The sequence below is a fragment of the Crocodylus porosus genome, unplaced genomic scaffold (assembly GCF_001723895.1).
Source record: "Crocodylus porosus isolate Cpor-Errol unplaced genomic scaffold, CroPor_comp1, whole genome shotgun sequence".
In the NCBI taxonomy this organism is placed as follows: domain Eukaryota; kingdom Metazoa; phylum Chordata; order Crocodylia; family Crocodylidae; genus Crocodylus; species Crocodylus porosus.
This window is the reverse complement of record NW_017728906.1, coordinates 138,678,849-138,701,836: the sequence shown is the minus strand read 5'-3', so window position 1 is coordinate 138,701,836 and position 22,988 is coordinate 138,678,849.

Sequence of the window (22,988 nt, the reverse complement as noted above, 5' to 3'; positions counted from 1 at the left end):
CTCAGCTCCCTTCCAACCCTAGAAACTATGTACATCTGAAATAATTCAGTGAAGAATTGGGGTGATTACAGGAGAAAGTTTGCACATTCAAACCAAAAAAAAAAACCTCCAACTATTTTAGGGGATGTTTGTTGCATTAGTGTTATAGTAAAATTTCATATACATCTATATATAAACACACACCTTTCTTTGTGTTAAAATATATAATTATAAACAGAATTTGAAGGCCATGAGTAACAATAGATATAAGGGGAAACGAAATTTGGTTTGCAGAATCCTTACTATTGGTGGCAGCATACACACACACACACATATATATAAGCAGTTATAATTGACCTCCTTGAATTTTTTTTTATAATAAACTTGTGGATAGAAACTGTATTTTTCCATCTCTTTGGACAGTGACTGACAATTCAGCAGAACTGCAAAAAAAACAATGATAAGGGACATGTCTATAATGCTGGCTGTGCAAAGGAAAGCTACGCTCTGCTCCCAGCATCACTTTCATGTAGACATCTGGGAGAGAGTCTGGGAATGGCATTGGGTGGGCCCCAGAAACAAAAAACAATCACATAATTTTTTTTTTTTTTTTAAGTATACATTGTGCAGAGAGCAACTAGTTATGGGAGTTTTCTTGGCCACGTTCCATGTGTCCAATGCAGTGCAGACACGATTGTAAATGAGAAGAGACAATTTGAACTAAACTGAAAGGTCTGGTGATGAGGCAGGAACCATGATAAAGTTCTCATTTTGGTCACTGATGTAAGAAAAAAAATAGTTCTGAATACATTCACAGGGAAGAAAAGAAATTAAATTAAAAAGGTGCCTATATGTCTGGTTTTAGCTAGGACAGTCTTTTTTTAAACACTTGTCCTAGGCATCCCATTGCTTTACTTAAGTCAGAGCTTCCACAAGGTATGCCATGACAGCAGTGGAATTGTGCCACACAAAATGGGCTGGATGGAGCTCCAGCTACATGGACTTCATGAAGCTGGACTGGGCTGTGGCTGGGCCAGAACCTCATGCAAGATGAGGTCTATGAACTGGATGGCCTATAGACCCATGAACCAGAGAGTGAGGTGTGCTACCAACTTTAATCTGGAAAAAAAGTGTACCCCGTATATCAGAAGTTTGGGAAACAATAGGGTAAGTGAAACTTTTGTTCTGTTTTCAGTGAGATGTCCACGGCACATGTTTAAAACAACTGTCCTAACAAAACCAGGCAGTTTCACCTTCCTGTGCTCTCACAGGTTCCACACTTCTCTTTCCCTCCTATCCCTGCTTTGCTGTGGTCTGAACACTCCCCTGCTGTCTGGTGCATGGCACCCCCTTCCACCCTGCCTGCTCTTCCCTGCCTCCACATGGCATGCTGAGCTATCTCTGAGTTCTGGTCTCAGCTGAGCACAATGGAGAGCATGAATTATGGTCACCCTACATTCTACATAATCAACTTTCAGAAAGAAATTTCATGTTAAGAAGCTTCTCTTTCTTTCCTCAAAATCACTGTATTGCTCTTTGACTTTATGAGAAAAAACATAATAGAGAGAAGATACCGCTATCTATGGCATTGGCAACGTGTAGAGGGTACATGCAGGTGCATATGCACCCCCATGAGTATGGTGGTGCACCCTCTGAAAAAAAGGCACCGTCAACACTGCCAGCAGTACCTGCGGGTGCTTACCATTTGCTGCCCCCCTCCCCCACTGCTGCCAACACTGCTGGTGGCATCTGCGGGTGATGACTGATTGCCACTGGCTACTGCCAACACTTCCGGCAGTATCTGTGGGTAGTCGCTGACCCCTGTGTGGTGGCCAGAACTAAAGGGGATAATAAGCAAATTATAGCAAAAAAGATCTGCTTCTTGAGAGCATCTAGAGGTGGCATAATAGTTAATATAACTAAGGCAAAGCTTGCAAGATTGTTTCCCACAAACGTACCCTGTTTGTCACAAGTATAACCGTGATGTTAAAATTAACTATGTGTACCAATCATAAGACTAACATGGGCACCAAGAAGTGGAACTAGAAAACAGAACTGCAAACTTTAGCTGACCTAATGGTTCTTGCTTAAAGGTCAGTATAAATGACAAACCTGACCATAAGGTATAATTAACACATTTCAAAAAAATTCCAAAAGGAAGTAACCAAGTGAGTTGAACTTAGGCAGAGAAAATGGTAATCTCAACCCCCTAAGTGATGTGGTGTGATTTGCTTATTGGGTAAACCCAAGTTTATGCAGTAACCTATTATGATAATTTCTAACACCTTTTAATCCTATAGGGTAACAGGTGTAGAGTAAGATTGTGAGTGACTCTGAAGCCAACAGATTAGCACTGGGCAAGATATAAAGGAACATGCATGTCAGGTGACCGGTAGGAAGGGTGGAACAGAATGGTCATTGCTGTTAAAAGCCTGGACTCCAGACTCCCAGTGTAAGCAAGGGCCGGATCCTGACTAAGGGACCTTCCCTGGTGCTCCCTCTGTCAGCATCGATCAGGGACACCTGACTTCGCTGGATCAACTTGGCATGAATCTGACACTGAGGGACTATCGATAAGTTGCCAACCAAGTGGGAACTCTTTGTCAATTTGTCTGTCTGTTCTTATTATCGCTGCCAACTTTTAACTTTTACTGTTGTATTGTCTGTTTATTAGCTTAAACTTTTTGTTAACTGTTATACGTGTTAACCATATTTTGCTGCTAAAACATATTTTTGTTACTATTTTGCTGCTATAAGTAAAATTTATTTTTACTGTTAGAAGTAAAACTTGTCTTTGCTTCACTCCCAATTCAGCCTCCTCGATCCTGAACCAAACAGCTCAGTGGTTGATACATTTGCAGCACCCAGTCAGCCTGCAACCAAATTGATACACTCACAGTCTCCAAATGGCATATGATACCTCTAGCTGGTGTTTGCCACCCCTTCCCGCTGCTGCCAATGGCACTGGCAGCATCTGCGGAAGCTCACGACTTGCCACTGCCATGCTCCTGCCACCACCACCGTGCCCTCCCAGCCACCGGGAGCACATGTTTTTCATGATCCATGGTGTTTTCTGACTGAGACTATACATGTTATTTTAGAAGTCCTTAGCTTTTACTCTCTCAACTTAAGGCTCAGGGAATTCATTCTTTTGTTGATGTCTGTGTGTGAAATTATCTAAGCCCAACATACAGTCTTGAAAGCAAGATATATTTAAAAAATAGAAAGAAACTGGTAGCAAAACAAAATTATTTTTCAAAGAAGCACACTTCAGCTGAATACTTTTCAATGCCTAGCAAGGTAATAGTCTCTCAAGGTAATACAGGATAATGGAAAGAAAATCTTATACATATGAGTCAGGACCTTTGCCTAACAATTTCCTAGGCAGCCTGATAACCTTTCCCCCCTGCTTTCCTACCCCTCACTGGACCTGCTTGTGAAACCCCAGATCCTGGAGCATATTTTCTTATCAGGGGAGGTTACATAAACATTTTGTCAAAAACAGATGCTATCCAGAGTAAGATCGGGAGCAAGAAATGTGCTTAAGATGGGACATGATAGCAGTCTTCAAGAATTTGAAGGGCTGCCATAAAGAGGAGGAAAAAATACCTTCTCTCTCTTGCTTCAGAGAGCAGGACACAGACTAATGGCTTGAAGTTGCAGCAAAGTAGGTTTAGCTAGTATATCAGGAAAAAAATCTTGACTTCTAGAGTAGAGAGGCAGTGGAATAGACTGCCTAAGGACTTTTTTATATGTCTGGGGCTTTACTGATTAGTCTATGGGGCTGGGAGGGAATCCATGTGTACTAGGGTTTTTAAAGCCCTTTTCAGAGGCACTGGGTGTTGGCTGAATCCAAGAATGGGATTTGTGACTGAGGTGTACCAATCCTCCTGCTGGGATTTCAAGCTGGAGTTTTCTGGCTAAAGTATCTTGATCCTCTACTCAGGGTTAAAGCCTTTGATACCCTGGTCAGATTGGTTTGGTCTGCTTCCTCTGGGAGGGAAGAGGCGGTCCTCTCCCTGGGATTTCTTGAGCATGTATTAACCTTTTTTTTCAAAAGGATGTTGATTGCTGTGTTCCTCCTGCTTCACCTGTAGCAGGTTAGGGTGTCATGTCTTATGTTGTGTCAGGGTGGACTGTTGTTTTGCTGAGAGGTTAGGAAATGGATTTGTATAGAATGGTTTGAATACAGATGATCTTGCCTGAGGTGAGGGATTGGACTAGATGACTTCTCAAGCTCCCTTCTAGCCCTACTTCTCTAGAATGCTATGAAATACCACAATATTTGTTCCCCTGCAGAGCAGAGGATCCACTCCTCCTCTCTCTTGCCTATGAGTCCAGACCCTTTCCATCTCCACTTTCCTAGATACTCACGGGGGAGATTGACATCTTATTTTTATATCTATGACTCTTTCCTATAAGATTCAGGTTATACCACACCCTGCATTATATGTATCCAATTTCTTAGGAATCACAAAGATAGCATGGATTTATCTATTTGTCACTTCAGTGTAATAATAGTCATTAATAAACCCCAGAACTATTGCCAAAGCCAACAATTTCATTTCTTTGTATAGCTGTGCAGACCTTTCAACTGTTATAGTTGGAGAGAGCCTCGTTGTTGTCAGGTGCTAAGGTGGATATATTTTATTACAAGCAGGTTGTAGAATTATCATTTAAAAGTTCGTAAATGCCCAGATTAAGAACAACCCTAATTAGGTCCCTTCATGAATATGCATTATTATTCACTTTTAATTACACAAACACATACTATTTCTTCCACAGGACTAAGGTCCCATTACTGTCCCATGCAATACGCAGAATGGGCTATGCTTACTAAATTAGTAGATATTACATATATCTACTAATATATAACCTTTATTATCTTGTCCAGACAAGCACGGCAGTGCAGTATGTGGCACTTCAGACCCATCTGCGGTGTCAAATACCACACATTCAGGCATTTCCTGGGGAATCCCAGGGTAAAAACAAACAAACAGCCATGCAAAAATAAAGGAGGGCATCGCACACAAAGGCAGCATGCACCACCCAAAACCAGAGCCTGGCCAGCTGGAGTCACATTGCAGCTGCCAGCCAGGCTCCCAGCTGCAGGAACAATGCAGCTGCAGCTTCCTGGCCTGCAAGACCCCAGGTAAGGCTGCTGGGGCCAGCAGTTGCTTGGCCCAGCCACCTCTACCCCACCCAGGATAACCTGCTACATGCTAGAGGGTGTGTGGCACTGGTGTTCCCCAGGGACAACTAGTAACAGCACAAGGTATGTCACTGCTAATTGTCCCCAGGGAATCAAACCCCCATGCTCCTCTGGACGTGACCTATTAGTCTGTGTGGAAAGCCCTGCATTATTTACTATACAGAATAAGAACCTTGTGAAACTAGAATTTTGTATATATTCATTGTCTTTGCTAAGGTACTGTTATCATTTTGTTTTTTAAGTTCTACACTGATTTTTAATGTTCACCAAGATATATATTTTAATAATTTAGTTCTAAGGAGAAAATGTGAAATGATTAAAAAAAAAAATCCCTAAAAATAAATAAATAGAGATTAATCATTACATGCACATCTAGAACCTTTTGCCCAAGCTAATGTTTTGATAGAGAATATCAAGATACTTGCTGTATGATTTCTCTGAGTAATGGGCTTCTTCACAGACCATGGAGAGTAGCTGCATTATGAGGTGATACCACCACAGGGATGCAGCAAAAACACTTTCTCATCCTATATCAATATGTCCGTGAATTTGTAGTTTTTCTTTCCCTTCCTTATTTTGAACTGGTACTGCATTCTCTAACCATCTCTGCTTGCATATATGGAGTAGAACTAAGATGCACTAGATGCCATAACACTTGATACCTCCACAAGTAACATCTCTTTCTTATTAATCTGACAGTACCCTAGTTATTTCTAGTGCATTTGTGATAGAGAAGGAAAGTGGAAGCATAGTGAGTTGTTAGTGCTGTTCAATAGAATGGCTGGTCTGTTTGAGGTTTGCTGCCAGCTAAGAGACTGTGCTTATCTTCAGGGGGTATTCTTTTGATTAGTAGTACTCCAGTGTCATTGGAAAGAGCAACAGTAGAGCTGGTGAGAGTGTGCCCAACACTAAAAGAGCCTGAAGAACCCAAGAGAGTCTGACTTAAAGGAGTATCTAGCTTCCTTTTATGATATTTTACCCTTTTTATTATGTATGACAGTTTTGAGAGAGAGCTTTCTTCCCCAATCTGGTTGCCTGTGGCAGTAGGCTAGGAAGATAGTGCTGCACTGATCACACACAAAATAACAGGGCAACCATGGACCAAAAGAGATTTCAAAGTCAGCTACTTAAACCATATCCCAGAACAACCTCAGCTTTTAAACCTCAGTCTCCTTTTTTCTCATCTCTGTGCTAGGTATTGTTACCACTGACCTCTGCTAGAGGATTCTACTCATTCATTACACTTTATAAGAAAAAACTCAGGTTAGATTTATTTGCTTGAATTAGTTTAAATTTTTAATCCTATTTTTAAGAACTAGATTTGGATAGCTAAAACAATGTCAACGTGTCCTAAAGACATAGTATACCTGTGAATTTAAAAAAAAAAAGATGTTTTACACACACACAATACCTTCAATTCAAAAATCTGATAAAACACCAAACATAAAACCCCCTTTGTTTAAGATTTAGGTTTATTATGAATCATATTTGAAAGTTGTTTTCTTTCTTTTTTCTTCCTCTCCTAGTACCACCATATAACCAGTGAATGTGACATATAGAAATTGGGAATATTTAATTGATACCACTGCAGTTACATCAGGGTGAAACTGATACTGTGGGAAAACTAACATTTCTGTCTTAGATTTAGTGACAAACTGAAAAGTTTCACTGAATGCAAAGCCAGAAACTCACAGAATGATTATGACTAGTACCTACCCTTTATTATTCTAAGATTAGTTCAAGTAGAAGTTAGTTTTCAAGTACTAATTGCTTACTTAACATCTGCAAGTTTCATGAGGGCTAGTTCATATATCTTTCGTATCAAACATGAGATAAAAATAAGAGAAACTATTTGAATATTGCAGCTGCAGACAACAAAGCATAAGTCACCCAAACTTATAACATAAAATAACATAATCCTAAAACACATAGGCTAGGTACAGTCAGTCAAAAAGCCTGATGCTGAATTGATTCTTTGCAGATTCATCTAAACTGCACAGATTACATTGAAACAGAAGTGAACAGACATTTACCTTTGATACAGAAAATGCAGCCACATGCCTGCAGTGGCTCAGGCTGGAAGCTAGAAAGTGCTAAAGCACAGCTCTCTGGCTGTGTGTTCACTTCCTCTTTCTGCTGCCCCTGAGGTCACTGGGATTTGCAGTCCACAATCACAGCAGCAGAACTCTGCAGCATTGCTCATCACTTCCTCTTCCTGCTTCCAGGTGCCTCTGGGATTGGTAGCCCACAATTTCAGCCAGCAGTAAATTTGAGCAGGGGAAGGGGTATTTAACTTCCCCTCCCTCCCCAGCCAAGGTTTGTCTGAGGGGGCAATACCCCCTGCAGACTGAGCTGTATCCCCAGGTGGACTTGCCCCATTAGCCAACCCTCACTGCTCTAGCTAGGGAGCAGAGGGGCAGGGCCAGTCCTGCTCTCTGGAGCAGACAGTTCAGCCTATCCCAGAGCTGGAATCCTAGCATGCTGAGGAACTGTGATTTAACTTGAACCAGGAAAGGGTCTGGAATAGAAGTTTCATAAACTGGGTGAACCAAATCAGTTAAGTCTGATACTACATTTAACCAGGTTTATCTTAAACCAGTTTCAGCCATTTTGAAACTGGTTATGTTCACTGAGCTTTTGTTCTGATAAAGGTATAAACCAGTTTCTAATCACTTAAACTGGTTTATGTGCAATTTCTGTCCCTGCCATGTGCTGAAAGACTTACAATAGTTGGTAACACTACCTGTTCTTAGCTTATCAATAAAATTTAGTATTCTTATCAAGATGCCCAGCTCTGAAGAAACTGGCAGTCACTGCAGTGGTCAATGAGCACAGCATTTCTGAACTGAGCACTAAGGCCACTTGCAATGAAGATTATTAGAATATTATAGATTCAGAAAAATGTTGACAAAAATTTAGAGATGCAGTGTAGTGGCATGAGCACAACACTGTTATGGGTATGAAGTTTATGAAGTGTTAGCTGAGTAAAGGATAGAAACAAATTATAAACCCAGCAGCTGTGCACTTTGGGGTTTCTGATGATAGAGTAGTGCAAATGCTACTGTATATTTGAAAAGACAGATTAAACTTCGCACCTGAATTTTTCATTCTCTGTTCAATTAATGCCAGATGACTACTTGTATCAAATTTAGGTGGGAGAATCTCCCTTCAAACGTGCTTAGCTAGTGAGATGAGTTCAGGGTAAAGCAAATAGGAGGAAGATTATGCATAAAGCATGGGTTATGATGATGTATCTATAAAACATAGCACAGATCAGGTGGGCAAGTTGTGAAGGAGAACCAAAGGAGAATAATGGCCATATATAATTAAGAAAAGAACAGCAAAGTTCATTACTTTTCTGTCTTGATGTTGTTTTCCACTTGTCTGCTGAGCTCAGTCTTTCCCTAGCTGTCTGGGTAATATGGGCTGAATAATCTATAATGAATGAGTTTTTTGATAAATTTTTCAGCTTGTAAATTTCTATGAATAGAGTGCAATTTCTTCAGATGAGTTGTACTATTTAAAATTAGTTGCTGGATCTTGGATCTTCTCTGAAAATATAAGTGCTGGTGGGTAATCCTACTAGAAGTGGCAAAACCTTCTTGGCCTAGATCCACAAAGGTTTAGGCACTGCAACACTCAATAATGCAGCACCTAATAGTTAGGCATCTTGCTGCCTAGTGGATCCATATCCCTCAGTTAGTCACCTCAGCTCTGCATATATAGAATCATCAAATAATGGCTTTTTTAAAGCAAATCCAGCTCTCCTAAAATTCTTTCCCCCTCAGAGTGCCCTCCACAGGGAACATTTTTCCTGTATTGGAAAATCTGTGTGTCTAAAAATGGAATCTAACAAAGCCAGCTCAATTGGCAATGGGTGAGAAAGGAGAGCAACACCTTAAAAAGAAATTCAGGTTAGGGACATGAATATATGTTTCATTTTTCCCAAGTACCCTAACCAGTAGACTAGAGAGTCATGCTCACTCTCTCTGTGAGCCAGAAACCAATGCACCTTGTTATGGTGGAGAGGCTTGCATGTTCCAATGACCCCAAGAGTGATGCTGTCTGGATTTCATGCTTCTGGTAGGGCCACCCATGGTGGCAATATCCAGGAGGTGGTTCCAGACAAAGAATGATCCAAGAAGTCCTCAGTGGTGGAAGGCTGCATCCCCAATGGCTGTGAAGGTGGAAGAAGGCCACAATGAATAAGTGGCCCCAGTCATCATAGTTCACCATGCCACTGAACCTGGCCACCAGCCACCAAGACCACGTGGGTCCAACTGCACGCCGGAGTCCCCATGCTAAACATGCCATGCACAGGCTTCTATCAGGTCCAAAAGCCCTGTGGTGATGGAGGATTGGCAACGGGAGCAGGGCTGTGATACCTGGAGGCCCCCAGCCAAGAATCTGCACACAGGCGGTGGATGCATGAGGGTTGTCGGTCACCTGTGTTGGGATAGGGGTGCTTTCAGCAGCTGCATCCACGATTGAACAGTCCTTTTTAGAATACCCTCTGCTCACCCTAATGGGGAGGGGGATAGAAAAGGTGGCCCAAAAATAGGCTGTCCCATCTCTCCTGGATGGAAAACCACACCCAGCGGGATCACCATTTCTCCAGTTGAAATAAGAAAAAGCTAAACTTTGGAACCTGGAATGTGAGAATGCTCATTTACAACCCAAAGCCCAGAAAGACAAACTGCCATCGTGGACCAGGAGCTAGCGAAGCACAACATCAACATTGCTGCTCTCATTGAAACCCGGCTCACCAGGGATAGACAGCTGAGGGAGGTCAGCAGAGAATACACCTTCTTCTGGAAAGAGAAACCAGACTGTGACCCCTGTATCCATGGAGTTGGTTTCACCAATAGGAACAAGATCACTGAAGTGCTCCCCAAACTCCCTTTGGGTATCAATGAAAGGCTGATGACGCTTCACCTGCACCTCATCCAAAAACAACGTGCCACTGGCATCGGCATATATGCTTCAAATCTGGATTCCAAAGAGGAAGTCAAAGAAAAGTTCTATTCTGATCTCAACAATGCCCTTGTCTCCATCCCCAGGGAATACAAGTTCATTCTCCTTGGTGACTTCAATGCCCGGGTTGGGTGTGACCATGAAATCTGGAGCAGAGCTATTGGCAAGAATAGCATGGGGCAGGCCAATGCCAACAGTATCCTGCTCCTTACCAAATGCACCAAACAAGGCCTGATCATTATGAATGCTATCTTCCACCAGAAAGACTGGCTCAAGAACACATGGAGGCATCTGAGGTCAAAGCACTGGCACCTCTTGGACTACATCATTGTCCAAAGTAGAGAATTGAGGGATGTGCTTCTCACGAGGGCCATGAAGGGATCTGAAGACTGCTGGACAGATCACTGACTTGTGTGCCCATTAATGAACATTTTCTTGGTTCCAAGACACCAGAAGACCCAGAAGGCTGCCCAGAGATGGATGAATATCACAGCTCTGAAGGACCCTGGACAGCAGGAGAAGTTCTAAACCCAGCTGTATAGTGCACTGGAGCAAATCTGTACTGCTGATGACATCTCCATCCAGGCATACTGGGAACAACTCAAGTCTGCTGTTCAAGACACCTGCACCCAGACTATTGGGTTCACATCACGATGGAACCTGGACTGGTTCAACACTGATGACACTAAGATTCACAATCTCCTTGTGCAAAACTGCAGCCTTCATTGCCTGCAAAGCCATCCATGAACTCAGTGAAAGACAGCAGTGTACCACCAGCTGAAGGCTGAGGTCCAGCGACACATCCGTGACATGTAGGACAACTGGTGGGTGGAGAACGCTTGTGTGATCCAGGTCTACATTAACCAGCATGATATGCATAACTTCCTCCATGCTACCAGAACAACCTAAGGACCCTGATCCATTGGACAAAACCCGCTCTGAGCACAGGAAAGCTCCCAGATCCTCAAGGATGATGACACCATCTGTCTGCATTGGAAGGAGCATTTCAATTCAAAGAACTCCTCCCTAGCCAGGAGTCCACCATATCAGAGGAGACCTTCCAAGCCATCCTGTAATTCTCTTGGTGATCCACCAACCATTGAAGAGCTGAAGCAGGCCATCCTACAGATGAAAACCAACAAAGCCTGTGGGCCAGATGATATAACCACAGAGGCCTACCATGCTGGTGGCTTCCAGTACACATCATGACTCCACCAGCTTATCCTTCACCTTTGGGGCAAAGGACATCTCTAGGGATCTGAAGAATGCAACCATGGTGACCGTGAACAAGAAGGGGGACAAATATGACTGTGGGAACTACAGGGGAATTTCCCTCCTGTCCACTGTGGATAAGATGCTGGTCTGCATCCTCCTGAACTGCCTTTGTTCCATTGCCTAGGAGACCCTTCCAGAAACCCAGCATGGCTTCCAACCATCTAGGGCACTGCAGACATGGTTTTCATTGCCAGGCAGATCCAAGAAAATTGTCCGGAGCAAAATCAAGAACTGTTCCTCATCTTCATTGACCTGACCAAGGTATTCAATTCCTTAAATTGTGAAGCTCTATGGACCATCCTCCAACATCTTGGCTGCCAAGTGAAGTTTGTTGTCATGCTGAGGCTCCTGCACAATCATATGACCACCACTTTTCTGAGTGGAAGATCTGAAACAAATGCCTTCTGCATCCAGACTGGGATCAAACAAGATTGTGTGATTGCCTCTACCCTGTTTACCGTCTACCTGACCATCTTTATCCACTTCATCTGGGATGATATACCATCCAGCTTCAGTACCCAGTATTGACTGGATGGGGAGCATTTCAATCTTGGATGCTTCTGGGAAAAATAGAAACCCACCACCAAGGACATCCACAACCTTCAGTTTGAAGATGATTGCTGCATGATGACTCACTCTGTACAGGATGTGCAAGCGACCTTAGGTTTCTTCAATGCTTCATATAAGAGACTTGGCCTGTCCTTGAATGTTGCAAAGATGAAAGTTCTCTACCATCCCTCCCCAGGCTAGCTGAATATCCCTTGCACTATCTATGTAGATGGGGAGGCTCTGGAGTAGGCAGAGCACTTTCCATATCTCAGCAGCCACCTCTCTCAATGGGCTACCATCGATGAAGACATCCAGCACTGGGTCAACTGTGCCAATGCCACCTTCTTCAATCTGTGACAATGTGTCTTCAAATATAGAGACCTTCAGAAGTCAATGAAGGTCCTAGTTTACAAGGCTGTCATGCTGACCACCCTCCTCTACTGCAGTGAAACCAGGACCATCTACTGACATCACATTAAGATACTCCAGAGCTTTCATCAGCGATGCTTGCATTGAATACTGGGGATCAAATGGCAGGACTGCAGGACCAGTGCAAGCATCCTCCATGAAGCTGCATCCCCCAGCATCGAAGTCTTGCTCTTGAGAAATTGACTCCAATGGATGGGCCACTGCGTCCAGATATCTGAGAACTGACTCACTTGCCAGATTCTCTTTTCCCAGCTATCCATTGGCCAATACTCAAAAGGTGGCCAAAGGAAATGGTACAAAGACACACTCAAGGTTTCCCTCAAGCACATAGGCATCGACATCAACAGCTGGGAAGAGCAAGCTGTTGACCATTCAGTGTGACACCACCTGGTCCACCAAGATGCATACAACTTTGAGGCTCAATGACTCAATACTGAGGAGGAGTGGCAGAAGAAGGAGAAGGAGATCAACCTGGGGCTGCGAATCCCACTCCCCCATGCAACAACATGCCTGCATTGCCAAAGAATGTGTGTATCCACAATAAGGCTCCTCAGTTACCTGAGGATCCTTCAAGCCTGATGGATATCACCCTTGACTTTGAGGGATTGCCATAGCCGACGTATGTATGTTTGTGTAGCTGGAAAACTGCTCATTGTCCAGGAACAGGGTGAATTCCACAAAAGGAACTTTGTTAAGAGAATTATAACAAAGCAATGCCATATTTCCACCATACCAGAGCAGATTTATGTTTGTGTTAGTACAGCTGTTGCCCTGTGGGGCCAGGCCAACTTTCAGGATGTCAAAATTGTGCAGTTAGATGGGAGGGTGTTACACAATTGTACATATACACACACAAAACTCAATTAGGTGCATACACACACACTAGGTGCCTACACACACACTACCAACTCAGGTCCATACACATCCAAGCTTACCAGCCTAAGCACATGCACACCTATCACCAATTCAAGCACATACACAATATATACACCAAAAGTTAGACAAAAATTAGTTGCCAATACCTGCACACCCAATACACAAGCACGCACTTTCATGGATAACCCTAGGGGGCATTTGGGGTAACTTGTTGCTTGGGGTTACTTAAGGTCTAGTGGCCCTGGGGTTCCTTGAGGTCACCAGGGCTTGGAGTTACTTAGGGTTAATGTGTCCTGGGGTTACTCAGGGTCACCTGGTGCCAGGGTGGAGGCAAGGGAAAAAGCCCAATGGCATGGAGGAGACATCCAGAAAATAGAGAGGCAGAAAGCTGGGAGATAGCCAGGAAATCAAGGAGGAGGGTCAGGAGGTCAATACAACAAAAACCTAACTTGGGGTTTCAAAATAACAGGTTTATTAAGCAGACAACACACTACACAGCCACATGAAGTTATTAATTCCTACATACAAACACACACACGCACACACAATGGTAGCAGTAGACAAAAAGACTTGGTGGAGAGATTGAAATCACGGTGTGTAGGGACAGAATCCAGGTCCTTTGCTTGGAGAAGAGAGGTGGGTGATAGCTACCTATCTTGGGCTGTGTGTTGATCCTCAATGGCCAGTCAGGATCTTCTCCAGCAAGGTGTTGTCCAGAGGGGGGTTGCTGCAGGGCCTCTGAGTGGATAGGTGGTGTGGCGTAGTGCTGGTTCAGATGGAGAGGGCATCCCACTGGGTCTGTCTTCACTACCCCTTTTTATAGGGGCAGACCTTTGATGACCCTAGTGGCAGGGGCACTCAGCCCTGGTGTACTGAGTATGTGCACTCCAGGTGAGGGCGTGCAGTTCCAAGTGTCTGTGTTGCAATAGTGGGTTGGCTGATTCTGTAGGCTCTTTGTCTTTCAAAGGCTGGGTGCATGGTTCCTGGGTGAGTCAATGAAAGGCAATGGTCTGGTCATTGTGCTGATGGTCCAGTGGTTGAGTTGATTATTCAGTAGAGGCCTGCTACCATTGTATCTCAAGCACCCTTATTCATCCCAATTCATTCAGGAACCAATTTACATGAGACTGGTTAGGCATGTGTCATAGGTTACACCCAGGCAGAGGACACAAATTGGAGGCTTGACATACAAAGTAGAAACCTGACATAATTTGACATTACTTATGCTAACTTATATATGTAGGCCTAAATCATATAGTATTAATAGAAAAAAAACCAGTAAAAATCAGTAAAACAGTAATCACACAGTAAAAATCAATATAAACATAATAATTATAAAATATAAAACAGCGGGTAAAAGAAGGAGAGAGAAGAAAAAAAAACTTGCTCCAAAAATGCCAAATCTTATCCTGTGTCTTAGCTTATTCTATGTCTTAGCTTACTCATACTTATCTATAAGGAATAGAGAGGGATAGAAAAAGTCAGAAATAGTTGGGGAGGGGAGGGAATGCATTTCAAAATTTAAAAAAAGAAAAACTGGGGGGTTTGCTACACAGATGTTGGACTGAAAGATCAAACTTGTTTCAGCTGCACCTTTTTAAACAAAGATGTGCATCTTAAATACAGTGCAGGCACATGCTAAATAACAATATTTTCTAACCTGAGGCTATTATCTTGGGAGCAGCCATTTTCATTTCTGTGCTGATAAATATTCACATAATATGCATACAAGTGTACTTGAGACTTACCCTTTAAAAAACATGACCCTTATGTCATTGCATTTTCACATTTGCATGTCATAAAGAATTTTAAAAAAATGTACTAGTGCCTTTATTTCTCCTTAATTAATAGCATCACAAAGTTCTATATTTGTAATCTAGAGGGATTGTTATTAACCTTTTTAAAAATAGGCTGCATATTGTGTATGCAGTCTTCAATGCCACATTAGAGAATTAAATACAGTTATGCTCATTTCACTGAATATACCACAGGCTCATAAATTAATATATAAAGAATTCTTATAGGAAAATAACAGGAATATAATTAAACTATGGATCTTTTTCTAATTTTGGATGACATTTTGATAAATTGAAATTGTAATTACTTTAACTTTTTGGACAGATCTGATATTGGGCAGAAACTATGGCTTCTTCAGTACAGAGATTGAGACTACTTTATATTAAGTCAATAGTAAGATTATTTTATTTTTATTAACCAGAAGCTTGCAAAAACAGTATAGTAGTTAACCGGTTCTTTTTGATTAGAGTACAATCTCAACTCTACTGCTCAGAATTAAAGTGAAATCAGACAGTGACATAAGCAATAAACATGTCAGTATAGGGAAAAGAAATTACATTTCTGATTTTGGCTGGATTTGCTGACAGATCTACATTTATTTGCTAGGACAGCATGTAATAAATTTGTCATTGTCCTCAACATTTTTTTCTTTTTCTTCTCTCTTTTCTGTTTTTCTTTTTGTTTTTGCTATTTCCGATTCCATGGCGTTTTGTGTTTAATGGGTGAGTGATAATTTTATGATTCTCTGTCAGGATATTGTGAACTAATGAAAAATTAATGTTAATAAAAATGGTACATGAGGATCCAGGGAATTAGAGATCAGTCAGTATGACCTCAGTACCTGGAGAGATCATGGAGCAGATTCTCAAGGAATTAATTTAAAAGTATCTGGAGGAGAACAGGGTGATCAGGAACAGAAAGCATGAATGCACCAAACCTGACTAAGGGTCCTGGCTAAGTTCACTTTCAAGCACTGCAGGTTACTGAAATCACTGGAAAGTTGTGACATATTAAAGTTAGCAAGTGTTACCAGATAAACCTTGCCTGAAAGGAAACAATTTTGCAACACCCCCAAAACACTTAATACATGATAAACTGCCTGAATGCATATCTGCTTGCATTTTACTGCACTTACTTAAGTTTGTGTGACACCAGCCTACACTGATTTCTTTCTTTAATATGGCTCAATGTATTGAGGAAAGCAGTGGGTGTGACATAATTTGACTTTAGACAAACTTCTGGCATGAAGATATGATTAACAAGCTAAGAAAATACAGACTAGATGAAAGTACTGTAAGGTGGATACCTAAGCAGTTGGGTAGTCATGCTCAACAAATTGTTTTAAATGCTCAGTGTCTAGTTGATGGGAGATATCTAGTGGGGTTATCAGGGGTCTGTCCTGCACCTGGTACTACTTAACTTCTTTATTAATGATTTAGTGAGTAATGATTGTGATTAATTAATTTATTAATGCTGTTTTTAAATGATTGATTAACTATTTTGATTGCTTAGCAAATTTATGGATAACACTGCAACAAGGGACCCACCCCAGCTCTACTACTCTTAGAAAGATGAAGGAAAGTGGGATTCCTTTAAGAATATGACTTTTATACCCTGGAGAGACAAAAATTCAGATTAGCAAGCAGACGCAGAAACCCTAAAGCTGCATGTCAGCAAGCTTCCCCAGTGTGAGCAACAGGCAGAACTCCAGTTAAGCATTTAAGTGAAGACTGCAAAATAACTGGATAGGTATCTGGGGATCTGTAGCTGAACAGGCTTGTTAATTGATTGAAAAGAAAGCCCTGGGCCTGCTTACAAGGACTCCATATAGGTGACCAGAAGAAGTGAAGACAAGTGGTAAATAAACCCAGGTCTGGAGCCAGAGTAGGCAGGGTGGTTCTGATGACTGTAGGGAAAAGAGCTTCTGACAGTCTAAGCGGTAAAACAAAATAGGCAGTATTCAGGAAAGTACCCTAAAGGCTGAGAAGAAGCTAAAAGACTAGAGATATGTTTTTTGTAGCACATAGGGATCCAAGGTGGGGGTTGTGTTTGAGTGAGATATCATTGGGTTGGTGCTTGTTGTTTTGTTTTAACCAGAGGCTTGGATTGTGGCCACTGGGATGGTTGGAGGACCCAGAGGGTGCCTGGGAGGCATTCTGTGCTTTTAGACCTGCATAAGTCATAGTACTCATAGGCTGAGAGAGAAGCAACAGCCTTTCCAGAGCCAGGACCAGGGCCCCAGTTGGCTACATGTGGGCCAGTGGGCCACAGCCTCAGTGGGCTGATATCCAGACAGGTTCAAAGGCCTCATTGAATGAAATTAAGGTGAAGTTACAAGTTACACTTAAACCATGCTAAGGGGGTAAGTGCCCACATGCTAAAGCACCTTAACTCCTGCTAGGTGCCCTCTGAGCACCTGATGACTACATCCCTTCAAGTGAGGGTTAACTCTGAGCCTGCTATATAGTTCATGTTAGGGTAACTTCAACCAGCTGCAGGAAGAGAAAATGAGCAATTTACACTCCTCCCAGATGCACTGCACCCAGACTTCTCCCGCTTCCACCCAGAGCAGGGCTAGAATGCAGATTTCCTGGCTCTTAAACATATCCTTCCTTATAAGTACCCCAGTACCAAGTTGGAGCTGTGCAGGCAAGAAACAGTATTAACGCTTAAGACTGGAACATGGTGTGAGCAGTTGCATTTTAACACCACTCCACAGATTTAGTATGATCTAAGTGTAATGTGTAACTTCACCCTTAGCTCAATACCTGTGAGGCACATGTGTGATAAGGGTGGGGAGGGGCAGAGGCCACAGGTAGTGTCCTTGAGGCAAACAATTGTGATAAGGCAACCATCAGTGCACAAGAGGTACAGGTGCTACTGAAGCACAGAAAAAGAGATAGTGAATTCAGGGCATTCACACACAGGACTGGAGTAACCTACAAATGAGCTAGGCTGAACCTAGACCTGTTAAGCTGGACTCTGGGGACAGCTTCCCAAATTAAAATATAGGTAATATCAAGGCTTAGCAGGTGAAACAGAGAGAAATTGGTATTTTGGAGTACTGGACTGCAGTAGGATAAGATCAACCACTAGCACTATGACACCTGGGACACCAAGTTGGTTAGAGTTGCAGACACTCTGAAGGGTAACACACACCCTGGATTAATTGGAGAAATGGTCTGTATGAGTTGCTCTCATATTCTTCCCAAGATCTGTGTCTTCAAATTTCAAAGTTCTCACTTTCTTGGATAGTCCTCTAACCCCTAGGCTATATGGCAAAACTCCAACCCATCTTTGGAATTTCTGAAATCTTCAGAAATAAAGCTAGATGCTTTCCATGTTTTTTGGTTGAGTACAGTTTCAGAATCTTGCTTATTATCTAGGGAATGACTATTATTATTAATTTCTCCCAAACACACCCAGGCCTTCTAAATGCCCTTTTGGAGGCACATACAGCCCCTGTCCATGCTCCATGTTGATCCTAGGCATCTAAACTGAAATCTTCCCATTGATAGAGCTGTTGGATACCTAATCTTTTCAGACTGAACCCCCCTTCAAAGCAAAGAGCCTACCTAATACTTAGGCACTGCAATACTTAAATCAGGGCTGTCAAACTCATGGTCAATGTGGCACAACATAGGAAACTGAAGGTGAGTCCAAGCCTTTATGAGCAGAAATGGGAAACTGGGTCCATGGGGTATAGCAATAGGAGGGATATGCCTATATGGGCATGCAGTGAAGTAGCCCGTGCCTCACCTGGTGTTCAGTCTGTAGCCCTTGCCCATGTGGCCATTGGGAGGTTAGAGATTTGACAGCCTTAATGTAAATGTAGGTGCCTAAGGAACCAATTTGAATCCTAGCCAGAGCCTTACAATTTTAAAGTATGGTTTGTATTTTATTATGTCAAACTTTTAAAGAATATGTAATTTCCTCTGTTTTTCAGGGAAATAAATCAAATTATCTTTATTTGATAGTGTTTGTAGTCAAGCCTTTGTGAAAGTGCTTGCAGGGAATATTTGAGCATTTTTTCCTCATATCTGTAATTGATTATTCTGCTTCTGTATCAAGTATCATCAAATATCTTTCACTGGTAAAAGGTCTCTCTGAGGTTAATAGTGTAAGACAAGTGTGTAAACTCCAAATGTTCAGTTCATAGTTGAGTTAAAATTTGATACAGCTTACAGTAGAGTTCGATATTCCTATAATTAGCCATTCATATATTTGATTCCTCATTGTTCATTTATCCTTACCTATATTTTCAGAATAGTTTTGGAAGAAACATATGATTTGGGGTAAGGGAAGATGCACTATTTTTTGTATCAATAATAAATATTTATGTGTATTAATTTTGGATTTTTTTTGGATAACACAGCACTTTGTTTTTAGCATTTTTTCCCACATTCAGCTGTTTACTCAATCCTGATTGTGGGGGGAGGGCAGTGTGTATACTTGCCAATCCCAGGTTATTTTTGTTCTGGGACAAACATAGGAGCAATTTATCTAGGACAAATGCAAAATCTGTTCCTATCCCCAGGGATGCATGATAAAGCAAAAGGTGAAGAGCAGCACATTGCAGCACATCAAACAGATATCAAATAGCAGCAAACTTAAATAGAAAGCTAGAATCACCATAGCAAAACTAGCTTTTGTCATAGGACTAGTTTTACATGCTGAATGCTGCATGCATTATTATGGAAAACTCTCTACTTGAATTCACCCAATTCTTAGGTGCCATTCTCAGAAATGAATTGTTTGTTCACACAGAGATCATTAGAATACGATAGAGCAAGAGGGCTGTCATCAATAGAAGTGAGATGTGTAAAACCACACATGACAAATGGAAAACAGCCACTGAATTAAATATGTAGCTTCTCAGTAACCCAGTGGATTTTTTGTTTGTTTATTTAAAGGTCTCAGCCTGTGCCAATGTATTGTGCCAAGCATTTGTTGCTCAGATTTAAAGTAAATAATAAAAAATGAGCATTTAAAACTCTCTTCCGTAAGTAATCTTGTACCATATGTTCCTTTTCAGTGATATGGAAGACAGCATATGCCTCTTGAGGTTCACTGGTCTTGAAAGCTCCCAGTCCAGCACATCATATTCGCTGTGATAGAAATTAGGTGGAGCAAGATAGGCTATAAAAAGTCACTACCCTTTGCACCCCTGCAAACACATAGAAAATACTCTATGGTTATATCTACACTGGTTCTGCACCACTGTCACTGGAATATAAGCCATATATCTGCTCTCTCTCCGCATACTCCAAACTCCAGTATATAGTGGTGAGGATGTTTTGAGGGCACTGCTGCCCTTATTCTTGATTTCAGAGTGGCAGTGTAAGGTAGCTCAAAATGGCCTTGACATATGTTTCAGAGTGTGGAGTATCCAGACTGAGAGGCACTGGGCAGGGATTATTTTTCCATAGCAGCCTCAGGAAGGGCACAGAGCCAGTTTAGAAATAACTTGAGTCTCAAGCTACAGGTAAATACCCTTTTTCCTAACTTTTCTCTCCAAAATCTCGAGGTAGAAAACACACTTCACAGCTGCTTTCATCCCCTTCATGGTTCACATCCTCTCAGCTTCCTTGGTGAAAGTAGAGAGGAACATATGGCTCCATGTTATTACTATGCTGAAGTATCATAGTGATTAAATTAAATTTATTGTGCTTTCATTTTCCATGACAGTCAATTATATTTTACAGTACATATTGTCTTTTTTTCATGATTGTGATGATGATGATTAAAATCAGTAATAAATACTAGGCCCTGTAGCTGAGATTGTTACTGTATACCAAGATCTCATGTGAGAACTTTATTAGTCCTTTTCCCCAAGATGTTGCAAGAAAAAAATTCTGTAATGCATAAGCTTTCAACAGGGATTGAATGTTATTATCGGGTAGAATTCAACCCATCAATTTGATTTCTCCTCTCCTTACTCTTTCTCTTTTTCTTTCCCCTCTGGCCAGCATATAAGTCTCTAAGAAGAATATCAGAGGGAAAATATATTTTCTTTTTCTATTTAAAAAAAACAGCACAACTTGATCTTCTTTACTTCTGTGTCAGCTGTGCATGTGAACCTCATATTGACATTCTTCTAATTTCTTCTAAAATGAAATATACATTAAAACATTTCATATCATTACATTGTTTAAAAGTGTAGCTGGTTATGACTAGAATGAGAGGAGTTAGCTTCTCTTTTTCCCTTCAGCCTAATGTACAATTAATTAATGGACAAGGAGACTATTGAAAGAGGAGAAATTGAGGGGATTCTGTTTCTGAACACCCAGTAATTGGGCTGGTAGTTGGTCCACTCAAATATAATACTAAAGGCTCAGGTTCAAATTTCTTTTCAAATTTCTTTTCTGCCTGGTTCATAACAAGATAGGATGTGGAATTGGATCTTTTAGTTTAGTGCCCTAAATGTTAAGTACTCTGTAGTAAGGACTCATGTAGAAAGGAAAATGTTTGCATTCTGCTTCCTACTTCAAGGACAACTTACACATTTTATCCAAAAGCTGTTTAATGTATGTAACAGAAAATTCTTGAAGAAAGAGCTGGGTTTCCCTACAAAGCCTACAAGGGATGGAGGATGGGATTCACCTCCAAGGAGGAATATTTTGCACTGGTCCAGTCCTGCAGGGAGCGAATGAGGAAAGCCAAGGCAGCAACTGAACTCCAACTAGCTTCGAACATCAAGATCAAGGACAACAAAAAGTCCTTTTTCAGATATGTGGGGAGCTGGAGGAAAAGCAAGGGCAACATTGGACTCCTGCTGAACCAGGTGGGACAACTGATGCCCAGGAAAAAGCCAACCTATTAAATGGCTACTTTGCATTGGACTTTCATCAGTCCCATGGGACGCTCATGCCTGCTACAGGACAGGGAAGTCTGGATGAGGGAGATCCCCTGTCCTCCATCAATGCTGACCTCATGAAGGAACACCTTGAGAGGCTGGATACCATCAAGTCAGCCGGCCCTGACAATCTACATCCCAGGGTACTCAAGGAGCAGGTGAGCATCATAGCCCAGCCTCTGGCACAGATCTTTGAAAACTCCTGGTGCTCTGGTGTAGTGCCTGAGGACTGGAAGAAGACCAAAGTGGTGCCTATCTTCAAGAAAGGGAGAAAAGTGGATCTGGCTAACTATAGGCCCATCAGCCTGACTTCTATCCCAGGGAAGATCTTAGAAAATTTTATTAAAGAGGCCATCCTTAATGGACTGGCCGACATCAACATCCTGAGGGATAGTCAGTGCAGGTTTGTTGTGGGTAGGTCTTGCTTGACCAATCTCATTTCCTTCTATGACCAGATGACCTATCACCTGGACAAGGGAGAAGAGATTGATGTCAAAAATCTTGACTTCAAAAAAGCCTTCAATCTGGTATCCCATGATCACCTCTTGGTGAAACTGTCCAGTTGTGGCCTTGGGTCCTCCACAATCTGCTGGCTGGGAAATCGGTTCTGTGGTCAGACCCAGAGGGTAGTATTTGATGGAAGTCAATCATCATGGTTTCCTGGGACCTGTGGTGTCCCCCAAGGCTCTGTCCTTGGACCTATATTGTTCAACATCTTCATTAATGATGTGCACATTGGAGTCAGAAGTGGACTGGCCAAGTTTGCCTATGACACCAAACTCTGGGGCAAAGCATCCACACCAGAAGATAGGAGGGTGGTCCAGGCTGACACGGACAAGCTCAGAAAATGGGTGGACAAGAACCTGATAGTGTTTAACACTGAAAAATGCAAGCTTCTCTACCTTGGGAGGAAAAACCTGCAGCATGCTTATAGGCTTGACAGTGCTACGCTGGCTAGCACTATGGAAGAAAGAGATTTGGTGGTCATCATTGACCACAAGATGTACATAAGCCTGCAATGCGATGCTGCAGCTAGTAAAG